This window comes from Chaetodon auriga, chromosome 19 (assembly GCF_051107435.1).
Source record: "Chaetodon auriga isolate fChaAug3 chromosome 19, fChaAug3.hap1, whole genome shotgun sequence".
Taxonomy (NCBI): Eukaryota; Metazoa; Chordata; class Actinopteri; order Chaetodontiformes; family Chaetodontidae; genus Chaetodon; species Chaetodon auriga.
Genome location: NC_135092.1, coordinates 1496197 through 1511043, shown reverse-complemented (window position 1 = coordinate 1511043; position 14847 = coordinate 1496197). Strand labels below are relative to the sequence as shown.

General features: G+C 42.1%; 1 protein-coding gene across 8 annotated transcripts in view; it reads left to right on the top strand.

Moving 5' to 3' along the window:
* dcc (DCC netrin 1 receptor) overlaps positions 1-14847 on the top strand; it is a 388720-nt gene that overhangs the window by 84777 nt on the left and 289096 nt on the right. The window lies entirely within an intron of this gene.

Here is a 14847-nt window from a genome sequence, read left to right as displayed (position 1 = left end):
CTACAATGACCTCAAACACACCTCCAGGCTATATGAGGGCTATATGACCAAGAAAGAGAGCGATGGAGTGCTGTGTCAGATGACCTGGCCTCCACAATCACCTGACTTAAACCCAATTGAGATGGTTTGGGATGAGCACAGAGTGAAGGCAAAGCAGCCAACAAGCACTCAGCACTTCCGGGAACTCCTTCAAAATTATTGGAAAACCATTCCAGGTGACTAACTCACAAAGCTGATTGAGAGAATGCCAAGAGTGCATTTTTAGTATTTTTATTATATTATTATAATATTATATAATATGTATTATACATTATAATACATATTATATAACTACATATTTAGTTATACTTTGTTAAATTTTTATTCCTGTCTATATTTTTGTTAAAAGAAAAATTTTGTATACATTCTGTGTTTATCTTTATGTTTAATTGCTACTGCAACAAAATAATTTCCCAAATTGGGATCAATAAAGAAGCAGTCTAAAGTCTAAGTGGGCAAAGCTGTCATCAAAGCAAATGGTGGCTACTTTAAAAAATCTAAAATATAACCTTCAGTATTAATCTACAATGAAGAAAATGGAAAAAAAAAAAAAAAAAGATAAAAAGAAAACCACTGAATGAGAAAGTGCGTCCAAACTTTTGACTGAGGTTAGGTTTAGGGTTGTAGTTGCAGTTGAGAAATACTATTGCACTTGAGAAATACTATTGTATTGTATCTATTATATTTGAGAAATATTAGGACTATGTGTATGCGCCATATGTACAGTTTATAAAAGTACTGTTGCAAATATGGATAATAAATAGTGTGATTGCACAATTGAGATAAATATCCAACTTAGAAATTGCACCAGATGATCGCCTTTGTCTTGCTGGGGTTTATGTGCAGGTGGTTCAGTCCACACCAGTCGATGAAGTTGGTTACAACTTCCCTGTATTCCAGTTCGTTCCCCTGTGATGACGTGTCCAACGATGGTTGTATCATTGGAGAACTTCTGGATGTGGCAGCTGTCAGTGTTTTGTCTGAAGTCCGATGTGTAGAGGGTGAAGAGGAAAAGAGAGAGCGCTGTCCCCTGTGGAGCCCCTGCGCTGCAAACTACCACATCAGACATGCAGCCACGAAGCCTCACGTACTGTGATCTGTTGGTTAGGTAGTCGATAGTGCACACAGCCAGGTGGCAGTCCATGCCGGATCCTTCCAGCTTCTCCCCGAGCAGTGATGGTTGGGTTGTGTCGAAAGAACTGGAGAAGTCGAAAAAAAACATGATCCTCACTGTGCTTCCGGTATGGTCCAGATGAGAAATCAATCAATGGAGCAGGTAGATGACTGTGTCATCCACACCAATGCCTGGACGATAAGCAAACTGTAGGGGGTCCAGCTCGCTGCTCACCAGGTGATGCAGGTGGTTCAGTACAATCCTTTCCGAGGTAGTAATCCAGTGGGAAGTGAAGGCTACCAGTCTGAAGTGGTAGGGCTCCCTGGGATGTACTGTCTTTAGGACTGGAACCACACAGGAAGTTTTCCAAATGGCTGGAACTCTCTGTAGACTGAGGCTTATCTTGAAGATGTGCAGGAGAACCCACAAAGCTAGTCTGCGCAGTCCCTGAGCAGTCTGGAGCTGACGCCATCCAGGCATGTAGGCCTGGGGGGAGGGGGATACTGTAGAGTGACGTAGGGGAGGTGAATGTAGTCTGTGATGTGGAGCAGAGGGAGGTTAAGTAGTGTGAAGAGGGTGCTACTGGGAGCGGGAGAAGGTGTGGAGAAGTAGCAGCATCAGGTGGGTTGGGGGCAGGAATGGAGGTAGAATCAAATCTGTTGAAAAACAGGTTCAGTTCATTTGCCCCTGAAGGCAAAGTTGTTGTCAATGTCCTCCCCGTATGGACTGCAAAACACATCCCTGTCAGTGGTGTCAAAGCAGTACCTCAGTGCAGTGCTGGACTCCTCTGACCATTTTCTTACATGCCTGATGGTTGGTGGTAAATTATTCACCAAAGGTATGTATGCAGGGAGCAGATAAACCAGATTGTGATCGAAACGGCCCAGTGGGGGGAGAAGTGATGAGCTGTAAGCATTCTTAGTGTTTGCATACCGTAAGTCCAGTGTTCTATTGTCTCTGGTGTGGCAGCATTTAACATACTATGTGAAAGTGGGGAGGGTGGAGGACAGGGAAGTGTGAGTGAAGTCACCAAAGATGAAGAAGAGGGCCTGGGGTTGCAATGTCTGCAGCTGTGTGCAGAAGCTCACATGCTGCTGCAGCATCGGCTGATGGGGGGGCGTACACAGTTATTGTGATAACGTGCAAGAACTAATATAGATAATATGGCCGAATGCTAACAGCTAACAGTTCAATGTCTCTGGTGCAGCACTGCTCTTTTACCCTGATGTGCCCTGGATTACACCATTTGTTGTTCACAAACATCACTATGCCCCCGCCTTTGCTCTTACGCTCCTTCACTCTCCTGTCCTAGCGTGATCTCCGTTAGCCAAGTTTCAGTGAAACACATGAGGCTACACTCCTGGTGCTCCCTCTGCATTCTGGGTAGCACCATTACCTCTTCCATCTTATTTAGGAGAATGTCATGTTATAATAAGATAAGATAAGATAAGATAAGATAAGATGAGATATTCCTTTATTAGTCCCACAGTGGGAAATTTCCAGTATTACAGCAGCAAAGTGGATAGCAAAGAATAGAGGGCATCAGTAAACAAGACAATAAATAGCAAACAAGCAATATAAACAAGGAATATTGAAAAAATATGAACAATTTAAACAAGGGGAAATACAGAAACTAGCAACCTAGTATGGGGAAATGTAAAATATGGGAGCGGTAACAATATATAGTGTTTTCAAGTTTATACCATGGCACAGAGGAAATACCAATATTGCACATTGGAAATAAGAGATTCGCCAGGTGCTGATATTGCACATTGGATGATAGTACTCCTGACTAGAGTATTGATATTGCACATAGGAGTGACAATACACGTGATTGAAAGATTGATATATTGCACCTTAAGTTGAAATTCACCTGAGCTAAATATTTTCACAGTATAAATGAACACAGTTGATGTGTATTATAGTGCAGTTAGTTTGAAAGTCTTGGTGAGTGTGTAGTCTACTGGGAGCAATGCTGGTTGTAAAGTCTGACTGCTACAGGAGGGAAGGACCTGCGATAGCGTTCCTTCACACACTCTGGGTGAAGCAGTCTGTCGCTGAAGGAGCTCTCTAATGCTGTTAAAGTGTCCTGCAGGGGGTGGGAGTTGTTCTCGATCATGTATGACAGTTTAGCCAACATCTACCTCTCTCCTACCTCCTGAGTCGAGGGGGCATCCTAGGACAGAGCTGGCCTTCTTGATCAGTTTGTCAAGTCTCTTCCTGTCAGCCATCAAGATGCTGCTCCCCCAGCAGAGCACTCCGTAAAAGATGGCTGATGCCACCGCAGTGTCATAAAAGGTCTTCAGGAGTGCCCCCTGCACTCCAAACGACCTCAGTCTCCTGAGCAGATAAGTCTGCTCTGGCCTTTCTTGTAAAGTGTGAGTCCAGTCCAGTTTATTGTTCAGGTGAACACCCACGTACTTATAAGATGTCACCATCTCGATGTGCGTTCCCTGGATGTTTACCGGTGTCAGGGGACAGAGTGTTCTCTGCACTCTCTGTCATCAGAGAGCTTCTGCAGGTGACAGGTGGGTGTGTTGTATGAGAAGTCTGCAGTGTAGAGGGTGAAGAGGAACGGAGCCAGGAGCATTCCCATGTTTCCGTTGGAGGAGTTGGCTACACTGGGTGCAGAAAAGGGGGGCTGCAGCTTGGCCAGGGGAGGGGCAGATGACTGATCAAATCTATTATTCTGTTCTATTCTATTATGTTCACGTCATTCGCCCACCTTTGATTCCCTGCAGCTTGGGAGTCAGGTTCCTTGTGGCCAGAGATGGTTTTTAGGCCTCTCCAGACTCCACTGACATTTTTTTGCTGTAGCTGATCCTCCATCTTTCTCTTGTAGGTGTTTTTCCCCTCTCTGATCTTCCTTCTCAGCTTCTTCTGCACAGCCTTCAGCTCATTCTTATATCCTGACTTGAAGGCCCTCATCTTCTCCTTAAGGAGAGCCTTTATGTCGGGGTTTGTTGTTGGAAAAACACCGTACAGTCCTGGTGGGTACGTTGTTTTCCACACAGAAGTTGATATAGTCGGTTATGCGGTGTGTGAGACTATCAATGTCCTCTCTGTGAGAATCATAAAATTCCTCCCCCACAGCTGTCTCGAAACAGTCGTTCAGAGCCTTGTCAGCCTCGTCGGACCATCTCTTCACTGTGCGGGACACAGCTGGTTGCCTGTGCACGAGAGGTTTGTACACAGGCAGGAGATGAACCAGGTTGTGGTCAGATCTTACCATGGGAGGGAGGGGTGATGAAGTGTATGCCTCCTTAGCGTTGGCATAACACAAATCCAGTATCTTATTGTCCCTAATGTAACATGTAACGTACTGGGTGAATGTGGGCAGAGTGGAGGATGAAGAGGCATGATTAAAGTCCCCAGAGTTAAGAAGGAGAGCCTGTGGGTGCTCTGTCTGCAACCTGCTTGTGACAGAGAGGAGAACATCACAGGCTGCATCAGCGTTAGCAGAGGGGGGAAAATACGCAGCTATCGCAATAACATGTGAGAATTCCCACGGCAATATGGCCTCATGCTAACAGCTAACAGCTCAATGTCCTTGCAGCAGAGTTGTTCTTCAATAGTGATGTGTCACGGTTACACCATCTGTCATTCACAAACACTGCCAGCCCTCCTGGTTTCCTCTTACCACTCTCCCTCATCCTGTCTGCCCGCAGCAGCTCAAAGCCGTCCAGCACCGCGTCCGTGTCTGGAGTCAGCACAGTCAGCCATGTTTCCGAAAACATCATGACGCTGCACGCCCGGTAGTCCCTCTGGTGCTGGGTCAGCGCCGCTAACTCATCCATCTTATTGGGAAGAGATCTCACATTCCCATGATGATGGACAGGAGGACGGGTCTGTATCTCCTGCTTCTGGCACGGCGATCAGCTCTGGCATGGTTCCCCTGTCTCCTCCTCTTCAGCTCGCAGGGAACGTCGGGTCTCCTGTGGGGCAGCACCGCGGTGCTACAGAGCGCCAACAGCTGATCCCTACTGTAAACAATGGGGCAATGGCTGCGCATGGGGTCCCCAGACACAGTCGAAAACAGTGAAAAAAAAAACAAGAGAAAGAACAGCGCAAACATGGTGACTTTGGTGTCCATACTGCACGGATCAATTAAGAGCACAAACACATGAGAATATATTAAAAAATAATAACAAAGAGGAAACTAAAATGGAAAAACGCTCACATTGAGTGGGAGCTGCTGTAACAAGCTGCCTCTAGTGTGGCGCCATCTTCAGAAATAACAGATGGTATGGATGGTTTGTACCGTCTTTTCTTGTCTCGGCACTTTGCCTCAGCTCTGCATCCCCTTCTCCTTCTCCTTACTTCCTTGGAGATCTCCAGTCTTTCCACTGAGAGTACACTTGTGTTGCCGAGTGCGAATAACTGTTCCCGTGTGTAAACAATCAACATCAGTTCAGTGGATATCCTGAAGTAGATGAAAGAAATCCACAAAGTAAAAAGAAGCAAATCCCTAGTCTAACCAGTTATACAGCCATACGTATGTATGATCGACCGAGACTGGTGATGGAAAAAACACAAGAAAGACACAAAAACACACTAGTACAAAGAAAAATGGCCAGAGCAGCTGTAACAACCTGCGCCATCTTGAAACTAAAATGTAGTGTTTCATTCACTCAAAGTAGGTGAGTCTCCATAAGGTGACTGTGTAAACCGATTTATGCCCTGACAAGATGAGTAATACATGGCCACATAACACATTAAAAGACAAAATGCAAATGTGCAGCACAGGCTTAAAAATTCATTTAGACACTGTGAGTGTGTGTGTGTATGTGTGTATGTTGAAAGATGACTGTGAACTGGGAATTAGAAACACTGTGTAGCGCCCTCTAGACGTCCGGTCTATTTTAATGAGGTACGCTCCCCAAGTTCTTTATGTTCCAGAAATCTGTTTCTTTAAGATTAACTAATACTGAACGATAAATATACTGTAACACACGATGAAGTGAACTAATATGTACTTATTCTTTTAAACTGTTTCAAGGGTTTTTTCGAACTGTACATAAATGAAATAAGAATTAAATTATTTGTCTTACCTGTAAGTACCCTTTAAGTTTTTAATCTCTGTCTAAGGCACTTGCAAATTCAAATAAAAGTACTCCAAAATGTCTGCATAAACATCAACATCACTGTTTCTCAGTCTATACAAATGACTCGAAAAGGTAAGTTTTAAAGATTTACTGGTGTAAATATTAACACAAAAATATGTTCCTTCAATAATGGAAAATAAAAAATAAGGAAACAATAATATTCAAGTTCAAAGGACTGCTCTGTACCTTTCAATAGACCAGTCAGTTAACTCAAATCATCAGTTTCTCAGTACTCAAATACCCCTTTTTTTTTTCAAAGTGCACTCAATATCAAAACACCAAATAATGACACACTACACCTAAAGCCGTCAGTTTTAACTAACTGAAAATAAAATGGGTACCCAGTGTGTTAGTGATGCAGGCCTGGAGCCATACTTGTGTGCGTGGGAGCCAGAAACAATGATGGTGTCTTCGCGCTACAGCGCTGAAAAAACACAGTTACCACCTCACTGCAGTAGTGGCGTCCTCCTCATCCCGTCTGTAGTACAACGGGTTGCTGAAGCATGGGATGCACACGACTTCTCCCGTTCCCCTGGTAGAAACTCACCGCACGTCCTCTCATGCAGGTCCGGTACACAGCGGGCTAACAGCTTCACCGAGTTGAGCAGCTGGTTTAGCTGCACGTGGATGAAGTCTGTCAGATAAACTAATGTGAGCTACATTAGCCGTTAGCTGCACTCCTCGTTGAACACTCTTTGTCAAAGTACTCCTCCGGTAGACTCAAACACGGTGCTGCGTTGAATAACCGTCACTCTGAGACTCACTGTCCGTTTATCTCCATGTATATTCCTCAACAGCGTCCGCACACTTCATAGTGTTTTTTTTTTCCTACTGTAACTTTTCACCGCCACGCAGCTCCTCACTCTCGTTTCTTCTTTAAGCTGCGCACACTTACTAGTTAAATTTTCGCTCACGACAACAAATCACACCCACACCTTTCTCTTCCTGTTTTCGCCACACCTTAACCAATTCATTAACAGAATAACACTTTTCTCAATCAGTACTTCCTCTGTACCCCTGAGACTTTTCAAAATAAAATGAAATATTTTAAAAGTGCACATTTGTATCCTTTTAAAACTTTTTAAACTTATTCATTAAACTCTACTCTTAAACAAACTATTTTAACCTTAATGAAATATTCTTTTTAAACACTTTCAATCACAGTTTTACCTGAAATGAACATATTTAAACTGTTTATTTATTTATTATCTATTTTTAACAGGGTTACAACTGAGCAATCAGAGAGATAGACAGTGTGTAAGACTGAGGACAGAAGACAAACAAAAAACAAACAAATAATACAGACTGAACACTGACTACAAAGACATACAAAAACAATGAAAAAGAAAAGAGAGAGAGAGAGAGAGAGAGAGAGAGACAAAAGCAGAATGAAGAATCATTCACCAGTGGTGAATTAAAAAATCAGAAGAATGGTGGAGCTGAGGCAGGCTGAGTGAAGCCTGGAGTGGCCATGCCCATTAATATCATTAAAACGAGTGAGTCAGGATCGACAGAAATACAAGGAAGATAAGCTCCAACTCACATTACATCTGCAGTGGTGATAAGCATTAAAACACAAAATCAAGAAAATCCACATTTCTCTTTTCTTTAAAAAATAAAAAATAAAAAAATAGGGGATGCACAGTAGTGATGATTTGTTTAGCGAAAACACAAGAATTAACTAGCAGCATGGCCATAGCTATTAACACAGGTTAAAGCTGCAGTAGGTAAGATCGAGAAGAGAGCGGACTCTGAAAATTTGAACCAATACAAGTTCCACGTCACTCCCCCTCCCTCTCCGCTGCACTCATTCACTGCCTCCAAGCCCCTCCTCCCTGCGGCATCAGCTGTCGTGACAACCAGTAATGTTAGCCTTAGCATTGGAAACAAGCTAACTCTGAGCAGCCGCTACGTCACAGTCACTAACATACCGTACGCACTGCGGAGTGTTACTGTAACAATGACCATATTAACTTTATGGTTATTTGTTGTCTTAGCCATATATGCTGTTGTTGGCAGCGGCGGTATGGGCAGTTTCTCCCTTCACCATAGCTTTAACTAGCCTCCTGACGCTGCTCACAGAGCTGTTTGAGTGAGCAGCCCTCGGCAGCATGAGCGGAGGGAGTGGGCGGTTTGCAGCTGTGTGTGAGTAGTGATTGACACATGTCAGACACTCCCTCAGACGCTCCTCTGGCTCTGATTGGTTGTTTTGTGTTGGGCGCGGGGGATTCTAGCAAATCGCAGTAGGAGCAGTAGGTGGGACCAGTGGAGCTGTTTTTTTCACAGATTACATGTTTCATGTACTGCTATCTGGGCGTAGGGACAGTTTTAGCAAATATGACAAAAAATTACTTTTATACAAGTTACCTACTGCAACTTAAATGTTTTCTGCACAAAACTTCCTTGTATGCATCTCCCTGGAATTATAGGGTGGGCTGAGTTCTGCGGCCCCTTCTCAACTGTGATGAAAGAGTCAAGACCATATTTTATAAGAGGTATATTTTGTTCATTCACCCACCAACTGTTGCAACAGAGCATTGGCTTACCCACTTTTTTCCATAGAGTGGGTCATCAGAGTAACTAATACCAAAATATATATAAGCAGCTACAAAACAAAAATGTCATCAGACCAGCTCATTTACATCTATAAAAAGGTAAGCTTATTCAATTCAAGTTTTTGGTGGCACGGTGGCATGGTGGTAACACTGTCGCCTCACAGCTAGAAGATCCCGGTCCCACTGTGGGCGCCGGGGGCGTGTCCTCCACCATGCCTTTCGGTGCCTGATACTTGAGGAAAAAGGGGGGCTTTCTGTGTGGAGTTTGCATGTTCTCCCCGTGTTCACCTGGGGTATCCTCCATAAACAAACCCCCACTAAAAACATGCAAGAAGATCACCACCTGACCAATGGTGACAGAAAGGAACTGGGTCCCTAGGCACCGCTGTCAGCTGGCAGCCTACTACTCCTGGTCTGAGGAAGGACATTCCAGGATGGGTCAAATGTGGAGGAATAATTTCACGAAGCATGGCGTGTGCATGTAATGTGTGACGTGATGTAGTGATAATAGAAAGTATGTTTCTTCTTCTTCTTCTTCTTTATTTGTATAGTGCCAAATCACAGCAGAAGTTGTCTCAGGACACTTTCCATATAGAGCTGGTACAAGCTGAGCTCTTTTATCTGCAGAGACCCAACAATTCCCCCATGAGCAAGCACTTGGTAACAGTGGTGAGGAAAAACTTCCTTTTAACAGGCAGAAACCTCAGGCAGAACCAGGCTCTGGGTGGGCAGCCATCTGTCTCGACCGGACAGACAGAGAAAGACAGACAGAAATGCAATCGCAGTAACAGGGACAGTGGATGTAATAATAGTAGTAGCAGTTGCATTGGATGTCAGGCAGGGTCATGTTAGGAGAAGTAGCTGTAATCCAGATTCAGCCACTATCCATGGGAACCTGCGAGACGACAAGGCACAAAGACTCCAGGGAAGAAGCTTAGTTAGTTAGTGGCTAGTTAGTAACAAGGCATGGTAGGACATGAAAGCGTGCATATGGAGAGGGAGAGAAGGACAGAGGAGCTTGGTGTATCATTGGATGTTCTGGAGCAACTGAAGAATATTCAGCAATGAATTTGGGCAGCCTGATACTAAAGAATTGCAATAATCCAACCTGGAAGTCACGGATGCATGGACTAGTTTTTCTGTATCATTTTGTGACACGATGTGCCTGATTTTTGCAATGTTACACAGGTGAAAAACGGCAGTCCTTGAAATTTTTTTTACATGGAAGTGAAAGGACATGTCCTAATCAATGATAACTCCCAGAGTCTTTATAGTTGTGCTGGAGGCCAGCGCAATGTCATCCATAACTGCTATGTCATCAGAAAGTAAGTTTCTAAGGTGTTTAGGGCCCAGTACTATAACTTGAGTTTAGCATCAGAAAATTGCAGGTCATCCAGGTCTTCATGTGCTGAAGACACGCTTGCATTCTAGTTAACCAATTGGTTTCTTCTGCCTTCATTGATAATAACTAAATAATAGTTTGGGATCATCTGCATAGCAATGAAAATTTATTGAGTGCTTCCTGATAACATTCCCTAAAGGAAGCATATATAAGGTGAATAGAATTGGTCCAAGCACAGAACCCTGCGGAACTCCGCAGTTGACTTCAGCAAGCACAGAGGAGTCATCATTAATGTGTGCAAACTGATAGCGATCTGAAAAGCAGTACTTAAACCAGCTTAGCACAGTTCCCTTAATGCCAATGAAGTGTTCCAGTCTCTGCAATAGGATACCATGGTCAATGGTGTCAAATGCAGCAATAAGATTTAATAAGACTAGTACAGAGACAAGTCCTTTATCTGATGCAATTAGAAGGTCTATCTATCTATCTATCTATCTATCTATCTATCTATCTAGGCTTTTTAAGAAGAGGTTTTATTACAGCTACTTTTAAAGACTGTTGTACGTAGCCTGTCGATAATGACAGATTGATCATGTCTAATAAGGAAGAGTCAGTTAAAGGTAAAACTTCTTTAAGCAGCTTAGGTCTAGAATACAGGTTGATGATTTTGTTGATGAAATTATTAAGGTTGACAGGTGAAAAACAGTCTAAAACTTTGCAGGTTTAATAACAGTTTCTACGGTTTCTGTGTTTGAAGACAAAACAGTACCTGTTGACGGCAGGAGCTGATGAATTCTGTCTCTAATAGCAAGAATTTTATCATTAAAGAAGCTCATGAAGTCATTACTGTTCAGAGCTAAAGGAATACATAGTTCAACAGAATCATGGCTCTCTGTCAGCCTGGCTACAGTGCTGAAGAGAAACCTGGGATTGTTCTTGTTTTCCTCTATTAGTGCAGAGTTATAGGCTGCCCTAGCACTGTGGAGGGCTTTCATGTACATTTTAAGACTGTCTTGCCAGGCGAACCAAAATTCTTCCAAATTGGTAGAACACCATTTCCTTTCCATTTTCCGTGAAGTTTGCTTTAATTTGCGGGATTGAGGGGTATACCATGGAGCTAACCTCCTCTGTTGTATTATCTTCTTTTTTAGGGGGGCAACAGGGCCAAGTGTCATACGCAATGAACCTGTAGTACTATCAAGCAGGTAGTCAGATTGGGAGGGACTAAGGTTAGCATAGGAGTACTGTTGTATTGAGACATTGAATTAAATGCTGATGGGATCATATGCTTAAATTTAGCTACAGCACTATCAGACAGGAGTCTGGTATAAGAATTTTTGCCCACTGGCAGGTAATCTGGTAATATGAATTCAAAAGTTATTAAATGATGGTCCGATAAAAGAGGATTCTGTGAGCATGAAGTCTTCAATTTCAATGCCATATGTCAGAACAAGGTCTAGGTTGTGGTTAAAACAGTGAGTAGGTTCATGTACATTCTGACGGAAGCCAACTAATACTGAGATAAACGCAGTGGTTTCAGTCAGACAAAATAAATCAATATTATGGTCTGATATTAGCTCATTTACTAAAACAGCTTTAGAGGATACAGATCTGATGTTAAGGAGTCCACATTTAATTCTCCTATCTTGTTGTAAGATAGTGTTAGCATTATTATAGTAACATTAGTACTTAACGTTAATGTTACTTTAAGTCTGCTGTCTTTTGTATTTGTAGGCTATCAACTTCAGGATTAATGTAGGCTGTTACCATTGAAATATCTCTTTAGATGTTCAGTAAAGGAATATTTCTGTTTTAATGTCATCCAACATTTTACCTGTTCATCTCAAGTAAACTGACCTCATGGTCATGATTCTCACTCCAAACAAAAAATATCATCTTCAAACTTCTTAGTTCACAGTGGTGGAGGGAAAGATGGAACGGTTTGCAGTATTTCTATGCCCAATTAGCCGTCGACTCTAGGAGGATTTGGACAAATCCCAATTAATGGCAGTGAGGAGGAGTGAGGTTTGACCCACAGAAGCAGATAATCGTTCCCAAGGCGAGGATTCCAAGCATGAGCGTCCCCAAATCCCTCCGCTGCCCTTGCCTGTTTGCTGTGATTATTATCCGTCTGAGTTATTTTGGTCTGTTTGTCTAATAAGGATGAGAACAGCAGGGAGACAACAGCCACCGTTACCATGGAAGCCTAAGACCCTAAGACATGTTTTTTTTTTTTTCGGGGGAAGTTAGATATAGAGTTCACTGGTTTGAATCCTAAGACAGAAAGTTGAAGTGGAGGCATGTTTAACTCAGAATTGAAGTTCTTCCTTTCCTGTCTTTCTTTATTTTCTCCTTCTCAGCATTATCCTCCCATCCTGCATGATTCTGTATGATCAGAATCCAACCAAAGATCACTGTGAACTCTCTGCTTCACGCTTTGCATTGATGTACACTGATTAATAAAGACCTATAAATATATCTGTTTTTACACTGTAAACAACATTTATCTTAAGTAGATGTTAAGATTAATCTTCAGCCTTCAGGTTGTGGACAGGCATGCCATGCCATGCCATGCCAGCCAATTAGGTGAGATAACTCCACCTGCTCCAAGGTCAGTTTTTCCTCATAGAAATGGTGCTATTCTGGGAAGTTGTTGTTAGACAAACTGGTCGTCCTACTTGTATTTATCCTGAATGAGGACTTTGAGGATTAATGCACACACACACCAGAGGACCAACAGCAAGTACCCACGTTGTGTTAGGGTTAAGACCTAGCGTTGATAGTGAGCTAAAAACATTTGTTTTAAGATTTATGAATTAAACATGCAGCAGTTATGGTGAAGTGTTAAGCCTCCAGGAATTAAAACTGAATTAATACAGTGTTCTCACAAGTGACAATAACAAGGGTGCATGTTTTATGTTTGTGTGTATGTGAAGCTGCAGGCTGCAGTGTGATCCACATAGGAACAGACAGCAGCACAACTTACATAAGAAACACGATCCAAATTCATATCAGCATTTCTGTCACCTCTGATCTGTGTGATGTCACAGTGGCTCAACTCCTTGCAGCCATGAAAATGCCCAAACCCACATTCAGTGGCGACTCCCCTTTGATTGAGTGAAACTGAACATTCTGAATCTTGGAGAAAAGGAAGGGAAAGTTGACGTTTGTTTATCAGATGTTTGTGTCTTGAGGTAAAACAGAGGAAGCAGAAACTGATTCAAACCAGCATGAACACATTTATTTTTCTGTCGCTTCGCCAGATGAAAGGTCTCCATCAAAGGATTCATATGTTGACAGAAATTTGGACTCTTGGAATTTGGAAACTTACACTTTAAATTTAAAATTATATTTTAAATTTTAATATGCATGAGAACAGCCATGAGAAAACCAAAAAAATTTGTCTGTCAAAACTTTTTTTTTTTTTTTTTTTGCACAAAGCAAACACAAGCATAGCTTTCTCTAAAATATTATTTTAAATGTGTCCAAAGACACATAACTCCTAGTTTCCTGTAATGTTTGGCTGTTGTAGATTAACAATTTAACATCAGCTAATCGTGCTGCATCATTTAGGAGACATCTGACATCTTTGACTTATAGGTTTTGGAAACAGCCTTATTCTGTTTCTCTCTGAGACTGATAGTCTAGCTTAACATAAAGACTTTTAACCGGGATAAAAAGCACATTGTTCCTTTGTTTAATATTTGTTTAATATGTACACAAACAGAAATGTGTGGTTTTATTTATTGCTAATATCCTGTTTGTTTGTGTGTTAGTGTAGCTACTGTTTGAAGCCCTGATGCATTCGTGCTATCTAATCTAATCATAATCTAGTTGCTGGAAATATTTAGTATTACCTGCCAGTAGTAATGATGTCTTGTTGTTACCATGAGGTTGACAGGCAACTGGAGAAACTGCATAGATGAACTAAGGGGATGAATGCAATTTTCAGTAACGTTTATGTTCCCTTTGATGGAGCATTGACCCCTGAAAAATGGCATTGTGCATATGTGAATCCATCCCAGACAATCCTGTCTCAATCACTATTTACTTTCAGTGTTTCATGGAGGTCTAAATTTTGTCATAGGGTTCATAAGGCGGTGGCAAGAAAAACAATATTTCAAATTTTCTGAAATGAAATTATTCACATTTAATCATTTAAAAGATTTCTCAGAACATCATTGATCTTAGAACAACATCGACACATAGAAGAAAACAAATTTCTCTGAATATGCCCAGAGCCCTGGGCAGCTATGTTGAAATTAAAACATAACCAGGCATGAGCTTCAGATGATAATATAAGTAGACTTTTCAGTGTGAGAGCAGATTGAGGCTGGCAGTCAGCAGGGTCATGTGTTTATGTGGCTACAGGGTGTTTGTTGTTGAATTGAACCTGATAAGACATGAAATGGTGTGTGTCCTAAAGACAGCAGGCTGAACACTGCCTGTCCACACTCTCCATGTCCCTCTGTCCTTCTTTCTATCTGTCTGACTTTCATCTGTACTCCTGCGGTTCACAGTCAAACTATTCCTCTCTCTCACATTTACACCTGCTGTGTCTCACTTCTCTTCCTGTTCAATTTTCATCTTTGTCATTTTCGTGTCCTTGGCAACCCAAGAAACCTTTTCTGTCTGCTCACATCTTCTTCATCACCCCTAATGGTACTGTGTGTTTTTGTTTTGTTTCTTCTC